We start from the raw sequence: 7081 nt of genomic DNA on the forward strand, positions 1-7081 counted from the left end.
CTAGGGGAATCTATAATGTAAAGGCACTCTCCAGATGAAGTTATGCAGAGAGCAGGGCACCCTGCCGAGGGGAGGGAGTTCAGTCTTAGCGCCAAACTGGACATGGCTATCCGGTCCAAACAAGAGCTGCAACCTCAACCAGCAGGACACCTCCAGCAGTTTGCTGAGTGGAAACTATGCCAGGGCCTTTGTTGTTGCCTTATTTAGAGGAGCTAAGTGGGGACAACTCCCAAGAGGCCCAGCTGTGTGACAGGCAGTGCCCTGCAGCCCACTGGCACTTCTTAGAGCCCAAAGCTAATTGGCTTCTGTTTATTACCGCCCAGTGTGACAACAAAGAAGACTCCAGGGAGATAAAGAGGCCCACAGAGGGAAGGAGAATGCTTTCTGCCTGGCGGCCTCCACTAAGGACACCTTGTCGGGAAGCCACTACAACATGAACAGGTAAGCCTGGAAGATGGAGGTTCACTGCAGTTGGTGCTGTGTGGAAGAAACTGAAGACCCTTCTGATTGCTCCAATCTGAGTCTGTGGTCTTGCTTTCTTCACACTAAACAAAGCTGATAATTATGTCAATGTGAGCATCCATGTGACCCACTTCGGATAGCCGTGTCAGGTCCCCATGTGTAACCAGAGACCAGTAACCAGGCAACACATCTCTGAGCTCTGCTTCCCAGAGATGATCTCTCCCCCCAAATGTGATAAAACTGCCGTGGCCCAAGTGATATTATTTCCTAGAATTAGGAAGATTTCCCTAAACATAGATTTATAAGTTCTTAAACCACTGATAATTATTGCAGAGGAGGATTCATGCAGACATCTTCTCTGGCATACTCTACACTAGCCAGAACGCAAGAACGGTACACCTGGATTTTACTTGTACACCTATTTACACTTGGTGGGGCTGGATAAAAACAATTTTTGGACTGTAATATATATAGTCATTGCAATAATTATTATCAGAATCAGTTTATTTCTCCTCAGAAATGCCATCCCAAAGGAGAGGGAATCCTGAGGCAGAGACAAAATGTGAACAGATCAAGGAGGAGAATTGATTTTCTACAAAAAAGAAAAATTAAAAAATGGCTAAATTATTATTATTGTAAATGTTGGGAACCAATTGCGGATGTACTTACTAGAACGGGATTGTTTGGAAACCCGATGTATAATTGTTACCTATGTAAATCTAAAACGTCTATGATGTATTTGGGACATAGAGATAATAATAATGATTTGATGGCTGAAATAATAAAGCATGTAGTGTTCCACTACCCAAGGGAATGGAACCCAGTACATAAACATGCATTTGACAGAGCCCTGCACGCATTGGCTTCCTTACTGAGTTGCTATGTTACCGAAAGCGACTACCAAACTATGGGATGTGCAGGTCCCTGGTAAGATACACAACCCACGGGGCATTCGTGTTATTGGATGATGATTGGTACTCTAGATACATTAGCACAGAAAAAGGAACCAAAATCACTCGAAGCTTACTGTGTTAGAGCTTTCAGTAGAAACTTTAATAGAGACTTATTGTTTGAATTTTCAGCATATATTACTTAGTTTACAAAAAATCGAGAAGATTACATATTAACTACGTAGAAAGAGGAACTTTACAATCTATAATTAGTCAGCTGCTCACCAACTTTGAGGTTTTTTGATATTGATAACAGACAACAGATACAGGAGGCAGAGGAACATCGGAAAGTAAACCCCTCGCCTGTGAGCGAAAGTTGACACCTTTTATGCCGATTTCATTTCAGGTGGTAGGGGGTGGAATATAATGAGCCTGTGAGACAGCAGAGCTGTCGGGAGCAAAATTAAGAGCCATTTTTGGTAACAGTGACTGGGCAACACCCTTAAGGCATTAAGTAATGAACTTAGGTGATGTCAGCTGATTAGCAGCTGGTGTGTGTGAAAGAGCGATAAGCCAAGTCATGCCCCCAAAAAGTGTATAAAAATGCAGCCCAAGCCTACACAGGCGCGGCAGGCTAGACTCATGATGAGGAAGCTGATAGACTGCCGATAACCAGCCTATTCTCCAACGCCTGTTTGAAAATCCCAGACCACCTTAACAAACCGGCCCTGAAAGGACCACCTTATCAGACTGGCCCTGGAAGGCAACCGCAGCTTCCTTCGCATCTGAGGCCTGGCCGGGAGCAGAGAACCTTCGAGGCCCATCAAGTCATCTGAGGTCTGGCTGGAACTGCGAACTCCAGATGCTGGAGGCAAAGTGTCCGAGCCCTACCTGTGGCCAGGTTGTATTCCCCATAGGATGTATAATGTGCTATGCAATTCTTAGATATCTGTGTGATTTGTGTGATTAGAGCAGCATTCAAAAATCATTCTGGCATTGCCTTTTACCTTGCTGCCCTTTGTGGCATCTCGGTTAAAGTCTCCAGCATAATCAAGCGCTCCTGACATCTCTGAATAGAGTTGTAAAAACAGCTTCTAGTCAAAACTGCAAGGGGTTGAAAAAGGGGCCTCTTTGATCTGAGAGCAGCTTCTCAGCAGGAGCAGGTCTTGTGGAGGCCTCCATAGGATAAAGTAAACTTTGGCTGGCTTATCCTATAAAGGTGTAATTAGGTCCTGAATCTGCACACCTTGTGAATCAATAGGAAAAGGAAAAGAGGAGAGTAAGTAAGCACTGACCACTCATGCACACAAGCTCAAGGAAAAAGGGTGGATGAAGTAAAAAAACTTCACTGTAACAAACTCCCACAAACTTACACGCGACAACGGTGTTGATTTTAGCCAGCATCTCCTCTGCAGAAACTGCAGCAAGTTTAGGCTGCTGGTTGCATGGTATCAGGCCATGTGCACATATAGGCAAACAATTAGACTATATACCAGTACATATTCATACACACATTCAATGGATGGTACAAGAGGAGCTTTCAGGTAAAAGAAATCAACTTTTAAGTCACACTACAGGTCTTTTGTGTAAGAAGCTCTGCATTGAGTCCAGGAGAAGGGAGAGAGAAAGGATTTTATTTTTCTTTCCCTGGTTTGTGAAATGCCCAATCCTGATAAACTAGGGCAACAAGTTAAAATTATATACCAATTTCATTTAAGACTCTTAATGACCTTAAGTAGGCTTGTTCTCAGCGTGGACAGACTGCTTTCCTTACATTGTCTCTCCTTGAGTTTATCTCTGGAGATACATTTGTTCTCTTTGATTCAAAGATTCTAGCAAAAGCATGTCTTATTGTGGTTGAATATTTACTGCGTAGGGGTGATTATTCAGAAAGATGTCAAGACTAAGCTGACAGAAATCATTAAAATAAACTGCTATAATTTTTGAGATGTTAGCGAGAGAAGGCATGTGTAGTGATGTTCAGTGGCAGATTACATGTTCTCCTGAGGGTTATGGAGGGAAGAAAGACAGACAGACAGACAGAAACGAAGAAAGAAACAAAGAAGCAAAGAAAGAGGATCTTTCTAAAATTACCAAGGCAGTCACAAAGGTTGTGGTGGATGCTGAGCCAGCTGGGGGCTGGGTCTGGACCACTTGTGTGCCTGCAGTTGTGAGCTGGGTTATATGTCCAGGAAAATCTATGGCGGTTCTGTGGTGGAGATGTAAGGGGATGAAATGGCATGAAACATCTGGGAATTGATTAAAGAAAAACTCAGTCTTCCCTATGTGGAACTGGATCTGCATAGTTATGACTTAGGCATAAGAATCGTGCGGCTAAAAATGACTAGGTCACTAAGGACTCTGCAGAGGCAATAAAGAAATACAACATTGGTAACAAGTGTGCTACTCTCACTGCTCGATGAGAAGAGGGTCGGGAGTTCAAGTTGAAACAAATGTGGAAACCACCAAAAGGCACCATCTGAAACATTCTGGGTGGCACTGTCTTCAGAGTAGCTATTATATGCAAATATCTCCCAGTGTTGACAGGCTGGGTAAAACCCATCATCATTGGCTCTCATGCTTATGGGGACCAATATTGAGCAACTGATTTTGTTGTTTCCAGGCCTGAAAAAGTAGAGATAACCTACACATCAAACGACAGAAGCCAAAAGGTGACATACATGCTACGTAACTTTGAAGAAGGTGGTGGTGTTGTCATGGCATGTACAACCAGGACAAATTGAGAAATGAGACCATCCCAAATTAGAAAAAAAAAAAAAAAAAACAACTGGACCTTGAATAAGGGCCAGCTAAGAAAAAAAAAAAAAAAAACAAGTCAGGCAATTTAGGGGAGGACTGTCCTTGAAGCTGTAAGCGGCCCGCTACAGAACCGAGAGATGGGAAAAGATGGGAGGACTGTCCTTGGAGCTGTGAGGTCCCTGCTACAGCTGCCAACTGCATAACTGCTATCTTTTCTGCTGACTAATCAATGTAAAGGCCTGATTTTTTAGGAATAAAAACTCTGTGCTTTGTGTGCTCGGGTCGTCGCCTGCTTTGAAGGGACGACCCCCATCACGATCGGAATAAACTGCCTCTTGCTTTTGCATCGAACCACGGTCTGTGAGTCACTTTGGGGGAGGGAGCGGTATGGACCCTGCACCGGGAGTGCAGGTTTTGCAAAATCAGTTGAAGATTTTGCACACAGTTCCTTCAAAATGGCTCTGTTCAAGGCATGGCTTCTGTCTCTAAACACCAAAAACACGATTCTGAAGAAGTATGACAAATGCTTCAAAGTTATCTTTCATGGGATCTATGACAAGCAACACACTATTCCAGTTTGAAGCTCAGAGGAGCAGTGTGAGCACAGGCTCATTGATGACATGGTGGCCCAGGCTGTGAAATCAGAGGGAATGCTTCATCTGGGACCGTAAAAACTATGATGGTGTAAGACCTGGGGTCTCCAAGACAATGGTCCTTCTTTTTGCTGAGTGAAGGTCATTGCTTGCTTGCTTTTTATATCTGTCCTCACAGATAGGGTCACATTCCTCCATTCTCTGGAAAGGTACTAAGAGGCTTCAGCTTAACCTGGACCTAAAACTCAAAACTATAGGCTTTAGAAGACATACAGGTTACAAAGTTAGTCTAACCTTTTCAATGGCAATGTGCAGTCAGACTCCATTGCCCAATGTTATGGCTCCCTTGGCACGATCACCAGTGTGCTGATTTGTAGAAGCAGAGGCTGAAAGGGTGCCACTCTTTGCTGACTGGCAGGGGTGACCCCATTGCGCAATGGTTAATAAACCTCTTGCTTTTGCAAGGAGTCCTGGTCTGGGGGAGTTTCTGGGAAGGGCGCAATCTTAAACTCCTGAGCTGTGAGACCCCAGGTCTTACAAGGCTGCCCATGGCACTATCACACCGCATGTACCAGAAAGGACAGGAGACATCCACCAACCCCATTGCTTCCACTTTTGCCTGGCCCTGAGCCTTAGCACACAGAGCAAAGCTAATAAACAATATTGAGCTCAGCTTCTTTGCAAAGTCTGCATTGAGATTACTGACTGACTTTATGACTAAGGGCTTTGCTGCTTGCATTAAAGTGTTAGTATAATGTTCTTGTGGAATGTATACAATTTACCCTTGTTCACTCAAATGCTGATTTCTCTATCCCACTATTTGGTTTCAATCTGGACATTGCATTGTGATGTTTATTCTAAGCATCACCTGTCTCAAGTTTGTGTAAACTTGCCACCATTTGTGCTCTGTATTTTCAATAAAACAAACAGCCAATGCTGAGCAATAGAGAGAATAAGGTGGGAGATCATGGTCTGGAGGGGAGGAGAAGGAAGTGAGTGGGGGGAGAGGAGAGCAGAGATCAGCAGGACAGGACTTGGAACCATGAGGGGAGATGAACCAGGCCAAAGATATGATTAAAAGCAAGTATAATGTTGGAAATTCTGAATGGGATGAAGCTATGCAGGCTTGGAGGTTTAGGAAGGTGTAAACATTGCCCAGCATTGTGCTGTAGGTTAATTAAATAAATCCTAGTCTCTGTGTGGTGATTTGGGTATACAGATGGTTTAGGAATAACTGCAGTTTAACTAAAAGATAAACCAGTGATAAGTATTAATAATCAACAACAAATGGCGTACTAACGTGTAGCAGAATTTACAGCAATCTAGTAAGAATTTACATAGAAAGGAAAACTATAGAGCAGGTTTTTAGTTCCGTTCCTTAAAATCAAGGCAAAGGCAGTTCCTAAACAAGGAGCTCACAGATTCTTGATTAGACAGACCCCCTGCAGAGCCCCAAGGCCTCCAGCAGGCTGCAGAAAAACAAAAGTGATACATTCAAATCCCAGAGAGGCAGTGTCCTTAGGTACAGAATAAAAGTGGCTCTTTAACAAGAAAGCTTCTTAAAGCCAGACTTTGCTAACCAAGGCAGAAAATTCAATCCCTTTGAGAAAGGGTTCTTGTTCATCTGAAGAGCAAACATTTGTGGACCCAATAACTTCCCAGAGTGAGGAAGGGGTCAGGATCCAGTGAGGGAGGCAGAAAAAATACCTCTCCCTAGAAACAGGAGCCAGAGATAAACTTAGAAACCTCAAGCATCTGAACTGGTAAGGTCTGAAAGGGAAACAGGGTCTAAGAAAGTAAAGTCCTTAGGGAAAGATTTTGATATTAAAAATGATAATTTTCCAATGTATGGTTTTGGCTTCTTTGTCAAAAATCAAGTGTCCATAGGTGTGTGGATTCTGGGTCTTCTATTTGGTTCCATTGACCCACCATTTTGTTTCTATACCAATACCATGCACTTTTTATTACTATTGCTCTGTAGTACAGTTTGAGATCAGGAATGGAGATACCTCTAGACGATCTGTTGTTGTACAGGATCATTTTGGCAATTCTGGGTTTTTTTGTTTGTTTGTTTTTCCATATAAAGTTGAGAATTGCCTTTCAAGGTCTGTAAAGAATTGTGTTGATATTTTGATGGGAATTGCATTGAATCTGTAGATTGCTTTTGGCAGGATGGCCATTTTCACTATGTTAATCTTATAGATCCATGAGCATGGGAGATCTTTCCATCATCTGATATCTTCTTCAATTTCTTTCTTCAGAGACTTGAAGTTTTTTTCAAACAGGTCTTTCACTTGCATGGTTAGAGTCATAACAAGGTATTTTATGTTATTAGTGGTTATTGTGAAGGATGTTGTTTCCCTAATTTCTTTTTTG

At 42.8% G+C, this 7081-nt stretch overlaps 1 pseudogene; it reads left to right on the plus strand.

The window, feature by feature from the left end:
- The first annotated feature begins 3536 nt into the window (after window positions 1-3536).
- Window positions 3537-6496, plus strand: LOC132649175 (isocitrate dehydrogenase [NADP] cytoplasmic-like; annotated as a pseudogene).
- Window positions 6497-7081: the final 585 nt, after the last annotated feature.

The sequence above is a fragment of the Meriones unguiculatus genome, chromosome 19 (assembly GCF_030254825.1).
Source record: "Meriones unguiculatus strain TT.TT164.6M chromosome 19, Bangor_MerUng_6.1, whole genome shotgun sequence".
Taxonomy (NCBI): domain Eukaryota; kingdom Metazoa; phylum Chordata; class Mammalia; order Rodentia; family Muridae; genus Meriones; species Meriones unguiculatus.